This window comes from Felis catus, chromosome B3 (genome assembly GCF_018350175.1).
Source record: "Felis catus isolate Fca126 chromosome B3, F.catus_Fca126_mat1.0, whole genome shotgun sequence".
NCBI classification, from domain to species: domain Eukaryota; kingdom Metazoa; phylum Chordata; class Mammalia; order Carnivora; family Felidae; genus Felis; species Felis catus.
This window is the reverse complement of record NC_058373.1, coordinates 44,534,877-44,553,083: the sequence shown is the minus strand read 5'-3', so window position 1 is coordinate 44,553,083 and position 18,207 is coordinate 44,534,877. Positions and strand designations below refer to the sequence as shown.

Here is an 18,207-nt window from a genome sequence, read left to right as displayed (position 1 = left end):
TAATTCTCTCTCCATAAGCAAGTTTGGTTTTTGAAATTTTCACTTTCAAGGAAAAAAAAAAGGGCAACAAAGCAGATCTCCAAGATAGAGTTTGCATTTTTATGCATCTTTAGCCAGACAAACATTAGTCCTTCCCCAGAACTGGAGCAGCTATTCTGAAGAATGTAAATTTGCTGTTTTCTCAATATGCAGATAGGCTGTTGTCACAGATCCCCATAGTAATGAACAACTTCTCAATATTTAATAAGCCTGGCATTCCTGTCCCCAGGCAGAGAGCACAGACGGTTGGTAGCCAACTACTAACTGACCATTAAAATACAGAATCTCTCTTTAAAATGTGCTTCACAAATAGGTTATAACACCTGCAGTGGGCAGTGAGTGCCGTCTTCTGCCGGGAGGTGGCCTGTCCTCCCGCCTGAAGAGATCTGGCAGGAGCAAAAGCAAAGTTAGCCTGCTCAATATTCAAACATGGGCTACAACACAATCCTGTTTTGTGACAGGGCTTTTAAAGGAGGAGGGAGGGGGGAGCCCATCAACAGCTCTTCTCCTTGCGGTGTTTTAGTACCAAGAGCTGCCGAGCAAGTGGAAATTAGGAAATTAGCCATGAGATTTTTTTTAATGTAAAAGACTCAAACTGTTCTGGAACTGTGCTTTTCGTTCTCTTCATGCTTGCTTGTACACAGGAGTGGTCTGTGCTGCCTCTGGTGTGCTGTGTGAGTATAAATATATTACAACAATAATGTTCACTAATTAGACCAAGAAGCCATTAATTTAGAACAGTAATGTTTAAACATTTTAGAAGTGGCTCTTTTTTTAATTCAAGGAGTAAAACTAACGTTAATATGATTATAGGGAAATTCAGAAAATCATTAATACAATTAGATCATTTTCTGAATAACAGAAAAGCTAATATAATGAGTTCTCCTTGCTCTCTTATTGACCATTAAAAGAAGATGTTTGGCTGTAACTATAATTCCAGGTTAACACAAATATTCCCACAATCACATTAAGCATATAGAGTTTTAAAACTCTGGAGCAGGCCAACCATAGCTCTTCACCATCACTTCATAAGACATGATTGCAATTTCTCCTCCATCAACAGCAATAATAATTATTTTGTTTTTCAGGACCACTTTCCATGAGGAAATGGTAATATTTTTCTTCATCGTTTTGGGAGAACTGTTGAATGCATAATAATGAGCGGGAAATGATCAAGATGTGGATTATAAAGATATGGAATGATAGGTGGCTTTCTAGCAGACAACTGGCTCATCATCATCCTTCAACAGTGACCCTAATCTGTGCCCCACAAAAACTAAAAATGACAACTTCGTGGCCCGTTGGGCCACTTCCTGGAAGCATTAATTCTAAAAGTGTTTACAGTCATGTACTGCTCAACAGTAAAAGGAGCAAACTAGGAGACAAAACTAGGACCAGGGGTTAAATAATACAATGAAGCAGATTCAGGGCCCTCATGAGAACTTCCCAGCAGAGGTGTATGTAATGAAATGAACAGGGCAACTTAGAAGGTAGAGGAACTCAAACAGAGGTTGCAAGACTTTCATGGATGCTATTAACAGAATTTTCAAGAAAAAATATAGTGTGTTTTTCTCAAAACCTCATGTGATATCCCAAAATATAACACAAATGAAAACAGCACTGCTCTGATTGAAGTAAAAACTGGAGAACCTAGACCTCCATTTACTCACCTTGTTTTAACCCCCAAGGATCCTCAGGCAACACCACAGGGCTCCAAGGAATGCAGTTTCAAAACTACTGCTGTAAAAATAGTCTAAAAACTACATACTGACCCAGCAATTCTCAAGTTTTCTCCACTGGGAAACACAGGGCAAGTGATAATTAACATACAGAACTTGAACCTATACCTATATGTAGATTCAAATATCCCAAAAAACTTCATGGGGCAGTAAAACCACAAAAATTCCCAGGCTCTACATGTGCTAACAGTACCTACAGTTCTCAAGGAACTAGCCATAACCTGGCCTGCCTCACCCACTCAAGACACGTCTTAGCATACAAGAGAGTTCGAAATGTAGTATTATTGCTGACATAGCCTTGAATCTACTCTAGTTTGTAAAGCTAATAATTTTTTAAAGATATTCACAACTTTAAGTACCATATCAATAATGATCAATTCTTTGGGTCCTACCTCACAACTGACCACAACACATCAGGGCGGTGTAACCCTAGGCTTAAAAACCTGGGTGACTGAGGCGGCACCCACACCAAAGCACCAGAGCTGACTGTACACGCTAGATAACCCTGAAATAAAGTGAACATTTTAACGAAATTACACAACTGTTTTGAAATACCCAAAGACTTAGGATTTTAGGTATAAAAGCAAACAGCTGTCAACTTCTCTCTGTTCATCCAGAGGGTGAGGCATCATCGAAAAAGTATCCTAGTGATGCCTGGGTGGTTCAGTCAATGAGCGTCCAATTTCGGCTCAGGTCACGATCTCATGGTTGGTGAGTATGAGCCCTGCGTCCGGCTCACTGCTGTCAGCACAGAGCCTGCTTCTGATCCTCTCTCTCCCTCTCTCTCTGCCCCTCCCACCTTCTCTCTCTTAAAAAAAAAAAAAAGAAACATTAAAAAAAAGGAAAAAGTACCCTAATGAAATTTTACTGTCCCTGCTCCTTTGAAATTCTTTCAAAGTATTCAATACCATGATCAGCAGCTTAGATTTACCTATGTGGTAGAATTTGAAACAATGAGGTATCTTTTAAATAACTTTTTTGGATATTTATGATTTACCAGGCATGGTTCTGAATGTGTTACATGCACGAGCTCATTTTGGTTCTGTAAGAAACCCATGATATGGCTATGGTTGCTACTCCCTTTACACAGATGTGGAAACTGAGGCTTGGAGGAGCTAGGTGGCTCATCAAGCTCTACACAATGGTGAAGGTGTAGAGCTGGGACTTGAACCCAGGCAAATCTGACCACACAGCTCACAAGTTTAACCTTTTTACACTAGGCAAGAAGCCAGAAAAATCTTGCTGTCCAGAGGAAACTGAAAAGGAAGTTTACAGAACAACTGATTTTCACATTGTTATATCATCTCTGCTCTATGTTGTCTGTAAGCAACCGAAGAAAAGAAAAAGACACAAATAAAGAATGTAGTTGAGGAATTGGAAGAAGGGGCATGGCTAAGCTACTTCTCTTGCAAAAGGCAAAAAATGTCAAGAATTCTGATTATTTCACCAAAGGTCAAAAGAGATTTTTTTTTTCTTTTGAGAAGATAAAGATGAAATGTGTTGGCTCACCCTGGAGCTAAAGAATAATTAGCAACACCCCCTCCACAGCTAATTGATAAGTCCAGGGGGGCACTGGCTCCCTGCTGGACTCAACGCAGTGCTGGGGAAACTTCTGGAGGGCCAGCCTTAAGCAAAACACACAGGAGACCTGTAGCTCACCAGCAGGGACTGTTGTCAGCCTCGTGACAACCAGAGCAATAATGTCATTGGCAAAATTCTAGAGAGTTGTTTAGAACTACAAAACGTCCCAGCCATCACAGAGTTTGATCCTCACAACTAACCTATGAAGCATACATTATCACCTGGTTTACAGGAAGAAACTGAGACACACAGAAGTTATTAAGTGCCTTACTTGAAGCTTCTCAGCTGGTTAAGGGCGGAGTTGGGACTCAGGTACGATGTCAAAGCACTTCCCTTTCATCACACACCTTGGTGTGGATGTTACTCATTCACTAGATGGGGCAGTAGAGCCTCAGGTTAAATATGCAGGATATGTCCTGGACTCACATCTTGGCTCTACCACTTACTAGTTGCTGGATGACCATTAGCAAGTTACTTAACCTCTCTCACACCAAGCTGTAACATGGGAATCATACCTCTCAAACCTCTGTTTACCAAGCTGTAAAATGGGAATCATAATAGTACAGGCCCAGTAGAGTTTTTGTAGTAATTAACTTAAATTAAAGGAGTTAATGTATAGAAAGAGAAAGTAAAGTGGCTAGTGATATTAAGGATTCAATAAAAGTTAGTTTTTATCATCAATCATTCACTCATTTAACAAACTTTGATCACATGGTTATTCTGCACCAAGCCTGTATGCTTGGACCTGATATGTGATTAGCCCTGCCTCATTGTTGTTCACAGTCCTTGGGAGATCAACACAAAGACAGACTTATAACACATGGAAGAAGTACAATGATACTGGTAATTTATGATACAGGATATCATGCAGGCACCCAAAATGACTTTTATCTAGAGCAATCAAAGCAAGATGCTTGAAGAGGGTTTGTAAAACAGCATATTTTAATACCAAGAAAGATGCTACAAATGGAAACATAGTTCCAAATTAAATATCAATGTCACAACACTTTATAAAAACAAACAACACAACTCTGAGATTTAGAGTTGAAGACTTAGTTTAAATCCCAGTTCTATAATCTACTAACTACGTTGACTTTAAACAAGTAATTGAACTTCTCTGGGCCTCAATTTACTCATCTCTAAAACTGAGATATAAGATCAATGTACTTCACGAGGTTGTTACGCAGATGAAATGATGTATCTGCAAGTGTTTTGTAAATTTAAAAATGTCATAAGAATTATTGATTACAGGGGATGAGGTGGATACAGAAGTGGAGGAAAAGGAGGAAGAAGGGGAGGGAGTAACACTCAAGCACCTGCTGGGGGGCCTGGGCAGACAGAGACAGCAGAAGTCCTGTCATGCTCCCAGAGTCTCAGGTGTGCATAAAGGATGATGTTTCTAGTTGAATAGGGCAGGCAAGGATTTTGCAAAAATTTTAAATCTATACAATCAGTTCCCTCCCTTCCTTCTTTCAGGTCCTTCTGAGATCTGAGCATCTTTACCTGAAGAAACCACAGTATTGGCCTGTGAGTATTTATAACTAAAGGCTGCCACCTGCCTCCATCTTGGGAGCCCTTTTGTCCCCTGTGGCTCACTCCTTAGTTTCAGAGAATGCCACCACCAGACCTGGAGACACACATGCCACCTGCAGAAAAGTTTCTCTTTCCACAGTGTCTCCAGAGGCCCTACCATGAAACACTTAATTGGGCCCCAAGAGGTGCAGTCTGAGTTTGGCAAGTGAACAAGGACAGTGAATGGCATAACCTAAGGAAAGACACCATGTCATAAAAGAGTCTGGAGATTGAGAGAATGATGAGCAGAGCAAGGTGTACCAAGGACATGGAAGGAGTAGGGAAATAAAGGGCCACGTGTGCCAGATTAGGGAGTTTAGGCTTTGTTATGGTGAGTGTGGAAGACCCACGGGGAACATAAAGAGAGAAACATGACTTGTCTGAAGAGGTCACTCTGGCCACAGAGTAGCAGTGAATAGACTAGAAGCTGAGGGGACTAGCGGTAGAAAGGCCAGTTACCTAAAAGGCCCATAATGAGGGCACAGACTCCATCCCAGTGTACCTGGGAAGAAAGGGGGAGGACTCAAGAACTGTTTAAAAAGAAAAATCAACAGAATTTGGAGAACAGTTGGATGTAGGAAAGTGAAGCAAACAGAGAAATCAACATGAATACTACTTTGAGTAACTGGACTAATAAGACTGTGGTTTTGTCAAAATAGTCAATTTCGGTAAAAATAAGATCTCCTTACATTGAAAATGAGATTTCTGATTTACTATAAAACCCATTTGATACTCCTGTGAATTTTGAGTTCATGGGTTAGGCAGTACCTCTTCTTTATGGATGGTAGTTGAGGCTCAGAGAGACGAATGCTTGCCTCAGTTCCTGCCAACAGCTAGAAGAGAGAAGAGTTAGGAGTTAGCCCCATTAACCCAGGGTTGACAAGTAAGTCTCAAGTTGTGTGCCAACTGGTAATAACTACCTGAAGCAATGTGTTGAGATTCTGATATTGACTTACGGCCTTGTAAATCTAGATACTCTAACAAACTGTCCATGTCTGCCATGACATCAGGAAAGGAGAGTGGCAGTATGTCAGATGTTGGCCTGGGTGGCTCAGTTGGTTAAGCGTACAATTTTGGCTCAGGTCATGATCTCCCAGTCTGAGTTCAGGCCCTATGTCAGGTTCTGTGCTGAGAGGTCAGAGGCTAGAGCCTGCTTCAGAGTGTGTCTCCCGTTCTCTGACCCTCCCCCGCTCATATCCTATTTCTCTTTCTCTCAAAAATAAAAATAAAACATTTTTAAAAAGTAGAATTGGAGAGAACAAGAAGACAAATTTGCTTGGATCTAGCAAACAGCTCCTAAACGATGCCCTCCCTGGGTGCACCATACATTGTACCAACTGACAAAAACTGATAGCAGCAAGAGGCTAAGTCCTTCCACTACCGTCCCATTTTATCACTCTCAAATGGGAGATCCCGTTTTTCCAGACGATCACAGTCCTCTTCTAACATTTCAAGTGCCAAAAGTGTAACCCCACTGCCATGCCTCCCCTGAAGTTTCAGGCGATGCAACATTTTCTTTTTGCCCATCAGAAGTCCTTTTCCTAGAGAACAAAAAAGACTTCTGCTCTTTATCTGTTTAAAAAAAGAGAGGATGTTTCAAAGGGACACATGCACCCCATGTTTATAGCAGCACTATCAACAATAGCCAAAGTATGGAAAGAGCCCAAATGTCCATAGATGGATGAATGGATAAAGAAGATGTGGTGTATATGTATGTATGTATGTATGTATGTATGTATGTATGTATGAGTGTGTGTGTGTGTGTGTGTGTGTGTGTGTGTGTGTGTGTGTATCCAACTACGTGGATGGAACTGGAGGGTATTATGCTAAGTGAAATTAGTCAGAGAAAGACAAAAATCATATGCCTTCACTCATGTGAGGACTTCAAGAGACAAAACAGATGAACAAAAGGGAAGGGAAACAAAAATAATATAAAAACAGGGAGGTGGACAAAAGAGAAGAGACTCATAAATATGGAGAACAAACAGGGCTACTTCTGGAGGGGTTGTAGGAGGGGGGATGGGCTAAATGGGTAGGGGGCACTAAGGAACCTACTCCTGAAATCATTGTTACGCTAATTTGGATGTAAATTAAAAAAGAGAGAGAGAGAGAGAGAGAGAGAGATTGAGAGCATGAATACCCCAATCTCAGAATCATTGAAAGGATTAAATAATATATGGGCCTGCATGGCATATGGCAATCATTCTATAAATGCTTTAAAACTCTTATTTATCCAGTAAACTGATGGGATTAAGGGAGGCAGTATTTTGGTCAAACAGGCTTTTGGTGCCCTTCAATTCCTAACTTGGCTTAGGGACAGACTTTCAGCCTCAAGTGACAAATGTTTCTATTTCCATTTATGTCAGACAAAATGAATCCAAATTATTTACAAGTGGTGCTGAACATTCTAAGTCAAAGATCACAATAGAAGTTGTTCCTAAGTCCAACCATCATAGTCTAAGGCAATTCAATCAACTCAACAAAATCAGTAATAAAAGTTCCTTCTAACCTAAAATTCCTTGAGTCCAGGAGTTGTTTTCTTTTCTCAAAAAAGCAAAACATTCTCATGAGCAACATGCAGAAGTCGGAGACTGAGCCTAACTGTAGTTAAGAGTTCAGACGGTACAATCAAACAGACGTGTTTGAATTCTAGCTCTTCCATTTACTTGCTGTGTGGACTTGGGAAAGTTACTTGATGGCTCACAGTCTCAGTTTTCTCATCTGTAAAATGGGTAATGTCTACTTTAGAGGGTTTGATCAAACTAAAATGAAGTAATGTATGTAAAGCACTTAGCAAAGTGCCTGGTACATAGTGGGTGCTACAAAATGCCGTTATTTTATGTGATGGATTAAAGTGATATTAAAAAAAAATCATGAAGTCTACCAACCCACTGACTAGCATCAGTTGATATTACCTTGCCCTTCCAATGCAGGTTCCCAATTATAATACTTTCTGTCTTCCCAGAATAGAAAGTGTAAAGAAGTCTGTACTTTGAAAAATAAATTCTACTTGGTCAATCCATATATTTGATTATGTGTATAATAAATATCAAAGTGATGAATAAAAATTCTGACTGAGTACCCAAACATCTTGGTATTGTGTATCACTGAGAGGTACTTCATAATTATCTTTTAAATTATTTTATGAGGGTCATTATTTTCCACATAAAAGAAGAAATTAAAGTTCTCATCTGACACTGAAAAGCCGATTCAGTCACAGCAATTAAGAAAGCAACAAACATCATGATTTTTCAAGGTCTTGGTACATACTTAGTAAAGTATGTATGTATGTATGTATGTATGTATGTATGTATAATTTATCACCTCTCTAAAGAAATGTGATTGGACAAAGGGATTCCATTCAGAGTCAAAATCACCACAATCAAGAGCCAGTAGCCTCAGCTCACCCCACAACCAGATGGGTGAGAGATCAGAGAGCTAATATTTGGAAAAAAGCTGGGTTTTCCAGTCCATATCAGAAATGCCCAGTTAGGTAAAGAATCCTTTCTAGAAGAAAAGAAGTCACTTTCTGAAAGCCTCAGGCAGTTGCCGACAGCTGAAGAGAACGTTACCAATATCCTCTGGGCTATTTATCTTTATTGGCACTATTTTTACAGGCAAATGAGAGGAACTACTTGTTCCCATATAGAACCCAGTTACTAAAAGTTTCAGAAACCCTCTCCCTGCCACTATTAAATCACCACACACACACACACACACACACACACACACACACACACGAGCACATGTGCACAAAAAAATCACAGCTCTGGGATTCTTAATTGTGACTCTACTGTGCAGCAATACCATATGTGGAATTCTTGTTACAATCAACTTTTTCTTGAGAACCCATTGCTAGACACCCAAGTAGGAAGCATTTTCCCCCTCCCTACTCCATTCAGCTATCAAAAAATCCATTAGACAACCTTCTCCCTCACAACAAAAGGGCTTCCAGGATGTTTCACAAGCTCTTCTCTGTGGGTTTGAAATTATACACAGCAGTGCCAAAGGTAAGACATTTCTAGAGGTTTTTTTTCTTTTCTTTTCTTTTTTTATTACAGTTCTGGGTGTTATTTTTTTTTTCTGCTCCCTCTCCCTCTTGTGGTATATATTTGTGGCCTACAGCAATCACTTTAGACTTTTTAGACACGTCCGGATAGAGATAGATGACACAAGTGATCTACTTATCTTCCTTTCCCATCACCAATAAAAGTGACAGCCCGCCTAATTAGGCCTAATAAAGCAGCCACAGAAAGAGTGGCACAGCAGCGATCTAAAGAGAGATGGCGCTGACCCGGAGATACAGGTGCTGCCTTAAGGCATTGCTGCTATTACTTTATCTCCAATACATTACAGTTCTGCTCATGCCATATTCAAATGCAAGTAGCATGTTTTTCTCCTCAATTCTTAGATCAAGAACAAAAAAAAATCCCATCTAATCAAAAAAGGCACTGACAATTTTTCAGCCCCACATTAAAAGCAAAGAGTCATTCAGAACAGTGCACTCCATATTCTATTTTATAATATCACTTTAAGCTATTGCTTTGAATCTCAGACATTTCTTTGTTAAGAAGGAAAATCAAAAATTCATCAGAAGAAGTTCTTTCTTCCTCCCTCTCTTTTTTTTTTTCTTCCAGGGCTAGCATGGGGTTTGGAGCTGGAACCAACATTTGTAGAAGTTAGGGGTCCTTAAGCAATTATTGGCGATGAGAGTTTGACACGCTTGAGAGTTGTCAACAACCGACTTTAAACAAAGTGGGAGGAAAGAGAAATAAACGGTGCTCTCAGCAAAATTAATATACAGGCCTTCAAATTAATGATGTCGTGTATTTTTTAAACAAGGGAAAAATATCCAAACTTTGCATGAAACAGCATTTTAAGTACATCTTTGCAAAAATTATCAGATTGTCAAAGGGCATCAAAGTGAATTGAGTCTGCAACTATTCATAATATTTCCACATATGCTAAATGCAAAATTTATCTTACTTTGTTCGCCTGTTCTGTAGCAATTATTTAAAGCTATTAGAAAAGGAAAAACGTCCTTGATCTGAAGTGCCAGTGCTTGTTCCACAGCATTTATTACAAGAAACATAACCCCCTACTTTGCCGTCATGTGCGTGCATGCACATGTGTGTGCATGTGTACACACACACACACACACACACACACCACGCAATCTAATGACCACATGCTACTCAGCCCTATGCATTCTATCTCACCTTCTTTAACTTATTCCTGCAAATAACCCATCTATTCACACGGATTTGATTGCTACATGTATGAAAATAAGTTTCTCCAATCTCTACTTGCAACTATTAGTTCTAACAGTTCTGTATCCAAAGTGAAACCCTTCTTCCCACCCTTGCCCAATCTGAACCTTCTTAAAACATTTCTCCTCTCCAACATTCCCCCATTACCAATGGTAGGTACAGCTCCCTGTTGATAAGTTGTAATCCACCTCACCTCCTCTCTCTCCTTTGTGCTTTACAAGATGAGGGTGATGTAACAGTCATAACTATCAGCCAGTTGTAACACCTGCCAGGTGTTCTGCAGGATGACACAGATGTTGCATTTAGTGGTGAATTTAGTATCTATCAATTCTGTGGAATAGGCGTATTTTGACCACGTTTCAACCAGTGAAGAAACTTTGAGAAGTAATGTATTTTCTACAAGGTTATATAGCCAGTAAGTGGCAGAACTGGAATTCATACCTGCTGATTATCATAGCAAACCTATTACAAAAAAAGAGAGAGGGGGAGGATCTTTGGAATTAATAGACAATTGTCTCATTTCATTGTGTCCATCCTCACAATTATTTATCCCGATCACTTCTCTGAATACTGGAATGGGCCTTTAAGCCAAGTTTTTCATCTCTAGGGTCCATCCAAATCTATCATATCATAAGAGCAATCCCTATTTCCTCACATACAAAAATTCCTGGATCTGCCCCCCCCCCCATCAAACTGGGTAACACTGGGACACTCACTTACCCAACCCAAGTCCCAATTTCCTATTACACAAAAGGGGATTTGTGATGTGCTCAGCTTGGAGGGTCCTTGTCAGGATCAGTGAGGCTGCATGGGAAGGGACTGCCACAATACCTGCCAACCAGCAAGCCCAATTACTAGCAATTTCTATTATTATTATTCCTTTCTGTAATATCATTCCCTACAACTCCGTGGAAGCACAGCTTAAGGGCCCTCTTGGGAGGTCAAGTATCAAAGTAGGGAAAAACTGGGCTCAGAATTTCACAGATCTCACCTGGATTCTGGAGGGTGCCATTTATTACCTTGTGACATTGGACAAATCACTCACCTCTCTAGCGCTCGGTTGTATCAACAGCAAAACGGGTATGACAGCGCTGACTGCTCAGTATTGGTGAAAGTTCTAAATGTGATAACAGTGAGCTCCTAGTAATGTGCCTGACATACAAACGATCTCATTGAACCAGAAAGAAGAGGAGAAGCTGTTGTAATATTTACTGTATCGCATGCCAGGCATGAGCTAAGTACTTCACATACATTCTCTGGTCTAACACCTATAACCACCCTATGAGGTCACTCCCCAAATCTCTGTTTTTTAGATGAGAAAACTGAACCTTAGAAAAAAATCACATAACTCCCCCAGATTACAAAGCTAGTTGGTAGCTGGGCTGAGATTGTAACCTGAGCTGCCTCTCTCCAGAAACTGCGTTCTAAATCTTCTTAGGTAAGTAGTCCCTGTTTCCTCCCTCCATGAAGACCTCACTGACTAACAGTCACACTCCATCTCCTATCGACCAGGAACACACACACACACATGCACTCACATGTGAAGTTCAATAATAGGCAAAACCAAACTACATCTAAAGATATGAGAACTGTGGTTGCCTTTAGGAAGAGTTCAGGGACTGACTGGGAAGGATATAAGACAACTTGTGGTGCTAGAAATTCTGTATATAAGAGTGTTGGTTACAGAGGTATCAAAATTCATCAAATTGTACACTTCAGAATTGAGCATTTTAATGGATATAAACTACTACTTCAATTAAAAAAGATAAAAGATAAATTATGTAAAACTATCAAGTGTCAAGCACACAATTTATGGCACTAAATATTTCACATGTTCAGTAACTATGTAATAACAGTGCCCAACAAATGCCAAACACTGTGGGTGGGGATGGAAATAGCATGCTGGTCAATCATTACTATCATCCATGTGGTATCCACAACTCTTACTGTTTAATAGTGTGACTGGGCACAGAATAGTAACTCACTGAGAGAAAGCACAAAGTAAAGAAGCTGAGGCTGAAAGCTGGCTGTGTCCATGGGTACCAGGGAGTAAAAGACACACCATGGGTATTGCGCCATCAGAAAGGCAGAACTCAGAATGAAAGGATAATCACAGAAAACAGAGGGAAGTCCAGGTAAGCCTTAGCAACAGAAAGGATGAAGGAGTAGGCCCTGAAGGCAGGCAGAGAACACCAATGTGTGCCAGTGATGGCTTACAGACAGTCCCTGAGCAAGCACGAGGGCCTTATCATATAGCAGGCACCCATTTACCCAAACCATGGGACAGGGTGAGATATTGGCAATGAGACTAGTCCAAGCAGCACTAACCTAGTGCTGGTTGATGCTGAATTGAACTAGGAGTCCATGTACACCTCCTCTGTTCAGGCCTGTCTGCAGAGGCAGGAGTAAGAAATGAATGACAAAGGACTCCAAGTACGGAGAGGGAAGAGATATGGGGTCAATGCAAAGCAGATCTCAACATACACATTTCCCAGGCTTTCAGAGTAAACAAATGATGTGCAAGCAGGACCACTGGCCAGTAACACGTATACTGAGATGGACCATGGAATTCTATGGGAATGGTAGTGTCTCCTGGGACTTGCACAGGGCTTCTGACATATGTCTTCTATGTTCAAACTAAAAACAGTCATTTGGGACTCAGATGGGATCTGAGTTTAAAATCAGCTCTGCCACTTACTGTCTGACTTGACCTTGTGGTCAAGATTCAATGAGATAATGTTTGTAAAATTTGTAACAGTGACACACAGTAAGTGTCCAACAATGGAAAGCACCGTTATTAAGAGTTGAGAGACAATTCAAGGCAGAGTAGCCAGCACACAATGGAGATGTGCTTTAGTATCACGTAAAACATAAATGCCCAACAACACTACAGTTGTCACTCATATTATTTCATTCATGCCTTCTATACATATGACCAATAGGAGAATTTCCATTCCGTAAGAGTAAAAGCTGGTTTATTTTGCATTCTAATAGTAGAAATCTCTAGCCTACAAAAGTCCCAAATTTACCATAATCAGTGTCCATAATGATAGACTTACACCCTACAAAATTTCGATGTGCCTGATCCTAAACAGAATTTCCTAGCGTCTTTTGCTGCAATCTCACTATTCTTTGTGAATTTGCAATACATCTTGGTATCAAAATAAGAACCCCAACCCCTGATCATTCAAGGTATCTCCATCATATGAAGAAGACAATCGCAGATGGCTCATATTTTCATCATCAGTTGATATTATTTTAACATGACTTAGTTGTTCATCAGCTCTGGTTCCTATCAACAAGAAAATTCTGGGGAAGATGGGAAACCAAGCTCGGATACATAAAATTGCTTTGTTTAATCTACAGTGATGATGCTGTTTCATATGTCTTATTCCCAAGATATATTGAGTCTCAGGTTAAAAGTTGGTGGCCTACCCATTCCTTCTTAAGTGCAGTCAGTGGAAATTAGTTTACCAAGAGATTTCAAATTTTTCAAGCTTCCACATAAACATTTTGATGTATTTTCTATCATTCCACAACTAGATTAAAATGTAACGAGTAAGGGGTCTGTTACCCCTCCCAAGTTTGTACCAATTAAGAAACAATATGAAAAAAAGAAATTTGGGGCTGCACAATCCAGGGGTCACCTCACACACTACACATATGCTGTGCATATTGTCATCTCTTACACACTTACAGTAGCTAGTGCTCTGCACACAATAAGCTTTCCATAAAAGCATTTGAACAATAAAAATAATGGATTGTATAGCCAAAGTAGAAAGCACTAAAATTATAATTCTTCTTTTGAATAAAACAGAGGCAGGGCTTCCTTTGTGGCTTTTGGAAGTCCAGTATGGATGAAGGTCAGGTCAGAATATTAGAATTAATTATTTTTTCATCCTTTTTTTTTTGCCACCCCTTCCCTACTATTGGTTTAGCATCTTTTCAATACCTCAATGACTCAAAGGTCAAAAGATACCTTCCCAGATATATTTTCAGCTTCTACAATAAGGTTTCTAAACACACATGTCACTTAAGGAGTCTAATAAATTCATTGGTTTGTTTTTGTTTTTTTTTTTTTTCAGTTTGATGATCTTAGGCAGAAGCAATTAGAGAGCTGTTTCAGTATTTGGTTTAGTTCAAATGTGTGGGCAAGCTTTGAGTTCTGAAAACCCTTTGTAGTAACTCTGGGGAAGAATCCTTCAGGCCACTCAGAGGCTTAACTTGCAAATGACTGGGTTGTCCTTTAACCTTGGCTACCAAAAATGGCCTACTCCACAAGTACATTAAGTACAGGACCAATTTGGTTGAAGAACTAAGTACAGTAAGTAGTACTGCTTTTCATTACTGGTTGGATTCTACTGTGATTGGCAACAGGCTTTTGCATTTCCTACCCTTGGCTTTCCACTCCCTCTTGTGAATACACCTGTTTAGGTAACTGGTCAGAAGAGCAATTGCAAAGAAATACCCCTGCTAACAAAACACATGTGGCCATTGCTGGCTCTGCATTGCTCTATCTCAGGATCAACTGGTAACAAACTGAACGAAAGCCTTTAACCCTTAATAAAAAGAAATAATGTGCTTTCCTATGTAGGAATGTGCACATACCCACACACACAAAAGGGACACTCATCGTCATCTTTTTAAAGAAAGATAATGAAAACTATGGCAAGAAAACAAAAACAACTTCACCTGAAAAGAGGGAGAGGAACTTCAGGCAAGCCTTTCTTATTTTGAAGGTCATGTACTCAGACATTCCAGGTTCCAGAACTGTTTAGGGAACCCCAGAGTAACATGGGAAATAGGCAGTCCTCGGGTTTAATTCACTGAGCAATTTTACACTGAGAACATCTTCCATATCACAAAAAGCAGGTTTCATCCAGAGTATCATACTCCCTGCCCCCACTTTCCAACACCAATATCACTTCTTACCAGGGGCAGCAGGGGGAGTTGGGGGGATTGCCTTTTAAATATTTACTTTATCAGTCACTGCCAAGGTCGGCCAGTGAGCCATGAATCACATTTGTTGCTGCCATCTTATACAGATCTGGAATTAAGCTCTTTGCCAAGAAGCATCTCCAGGGCAAAGCTGAATTAACTATCCTGAGCTGAGATTCTAGGCATCTGAACCAGGAATGCAGTAAACAATTGCCTCCTTCAGTGTAGGAGTCACACCATTCAATCTCCTAATGACACGTCTCAATGACACCTCAAACCTCTACATTCTGAGTTCCTACCCTTCAAGCCAACCTTGCCTTGTGAACCTAATCATCACCATCATCATCACTAACAATTAATTTAACAGTTACTACATGCCAGGCACTGTTCTAAATTATTTTACATCTATCACTACCACTACTACCACTAATACTTAGCGTGTGTTACTTGTCAGACACTGTTTCAAGAATTGTACACATGTAATCCTCACAATACCCCTAAGAAATAGGTACTATTATTATCCCTGTTTCACAGATGAGGAAACTGCAGCACAGAGCTGTTAAGTAACTTATGTGAAGACACATTTAGGAAATGAAGGAGCTGCCCTTCTAACACAGGCTGCCTGACTCTAGAACCTGCTGTTTACCCATGCCCTTGGATGTCATGGGAAAGACAGACCTGTAATAACCAGTCCTAAGTCCAGGTTCCTTTAGAAAGGAATCCAGAAAGGGTTTCTGAGACCTAGTCTACCTTCTTGGAGAAAATGACTATTGGATTGAGTCTTGAAGAATCAGGAGGAGTAAGTCAGGAAGGAAAGAAAGGAAGACCTCCCTGATAAGGGGAACAGTACAGGCACAGACTTGGAGTGGGAAGAGAAAATGGTTTATTCAAGGAACTCCAGGCAATTCTATAATGTTACAGCAAAGGATGCCAAAGGGAAGGATTAAGAGACAAGAGTGAAGGGTGCTGAACACAGTTCACATGGGCACTGCTTCTCATCTAAAGTCAGACCAACCCTGAGAACAACGGCAGCCTCGAAAGGGTATTAAGACAAGAAAGAGAAACTAGTTAGGGAGCTATCAGCATAATCCAAGTGAGAAATGATGAAAATTTGAACTAACACAATGTCAATAGTTATAAACAAAGGAAAAACAGCCAGTCTTGAACATTTTGATACTGCTTTAATAAAAGAATACCTGCATAGACATGGAATCCCCAAAGTTCTTTTCCCTTCAAGGACCTGACTGTAGTTAACCTATTCTCCATGGACCTCATAAGTATACTGTCATATCTTAAAATCAAACATAAATGAGCTCACCATTTCAAGTTTTATTGCACTAAAACTCAACTGCTTAGCTTTTTCATTGTTTAATAAGATTTAATTAGCCAAAATATTAACAATGTCTTATAAAAAAAATCTTTATCATCCTCTTCTTCATCATCCTCTTTCTTCATCATCCTCTTTCACATGAGCAACTTTACTATAGCAATTTAAAGAATGTCTCTATCATGTCTCACTTTGGGCCATCATTCTTAAAATAATGTCTATAACCTACCAGGAAGCCACAGTCTGGCTGACCTCTTATAACATCTGGACAGGTAAGTGACACCACCCCTGGCTCACATGAGACATTCCAAGGTTTAATGTAAAGAATCAGTGAGTGAGTGACACCTATGAATAACTTTCATTCAGTATTTCACAAACCTACATGTTAACCCATCACATTCTCACAGAAGTCTATGCCATTTTAACTCTTTTGCTTGGCAAGGTGTCTTAAGGGATGTCTTTACTATAAAAACAGTGGTTTAGGTGATTCAGTTGATGGTGGACCATAGACCAAAAGAGTTTAAGAAACACTGCTAAGGAACTTGGAGATTTCACAAGAAGTGAACACAAGAAGCTGGACTGGGAATCATTTGAAACAGTCGATAACTCAAAAATACTCCACTGGCCATTAGGATTTTAAAAGAGATTGGAAGAGATTAGCCCAGAAAGCCGAAGAGATTTACCTAAGGTCACACAGCCAATCAACGGCAAAGCTGAGACCAGGATGAACATAATTCTGAATTCTTGTATCTGTCTTCTTTTCATTATTCCATGCTGCCTGGTCACTTTGTATGAAAATATTACTAAAATATAACTTGAAACTTGACGGGATACAACCCAAGGATACAAAAGTAACACTGAGATGGTAAGCAAGCCTTGGAAATCCTAATGTTTAGCCCTATTTTGCCACTTGCTAGTTGTGTGGGCACTTAATTATTTTTTCTCAGGTTTCCTGTTTGTTAAAGGTAGTAAATTCACCAGTTCTGCATCTGACTGTCCATGAGACTTGATAGGGATACTATGAATAGATTTCTATTCATAGAGAAGAAACTATCTCAAGTACTGGTCTCCAGCTCAACCTAAAACCTGTTTTCTCTCTTTCCTTTCATAACCAAATTCCTCAAAAGAATCTGTATCCACAGTTCCCACAGGCTGTGGGTAAGAAAGGGCTGCACCAATTCTTAGCTGTGTGACCTGGGGCAAGTGACTTTACCTACCCACACCCTGATTTCCTCATGTGTAAAATGGAGCTATTAATAGCTCCATCTCTGAATATCTGGAAGGTTTAAATGAGATAATCAAGGTAAAGTACATAGGCATTCATTCAACAAATATTTATTCAGCACCTGTTATGTACTAGGCAGCGTTCTCAGCACTGGTGATACAACAATGAACCAAAATAAATACATGTGAGCTCTCATTTCCATGAGGTCGGAGAATTCTACTTTTGAGAGTTTTCTTGCACCTCCCTGTTCCCTTTTGGATGCTTACAATTAGGTAAACAGGGCATGCCTCTTTGCCTTAGAACTTGCAGGAGCTGAGCACTAAACTGTAGATGAAACTACCGTGAAAAGTATAAAAATCAACACAAATCGAAGGGATTTTGAGTAGTACACCTCAAGCATAAGCAAAGATTTGGCAAACCAATCCTAATAAGGCCTTTCTTCCTTGGGATACTGGAAATCTATGATGAATTGGAATCTTCCTCAGGTACCCAGTTAAGAAACCAGAGTGTTACCTC

General features: G+C 39.9%; 1 long non-coding RNA gene across 1 annotated transcript in view; it reads right to left on the bottom strand.

Annotated features, from left to right (window-relative positions):
* Window positions 1–4,278: 4,278 nt before the first annotated feature.
* LOC111560982 overlaps window positions 4,279–18,207 on the bottom strand; it is a 126,736-nt gene continuing 112,807 nt past the window's right edge. Inside the window, exon 3 of the long non-coding RNA XR_006599180.1 lies at window positions 4,279–5,764. This is a non-coding gene — a long non-coding RNA (uncharacterized LOC111560982). The remainder of the gene's footprint in view (window positions 5,765–18,207) is intronic.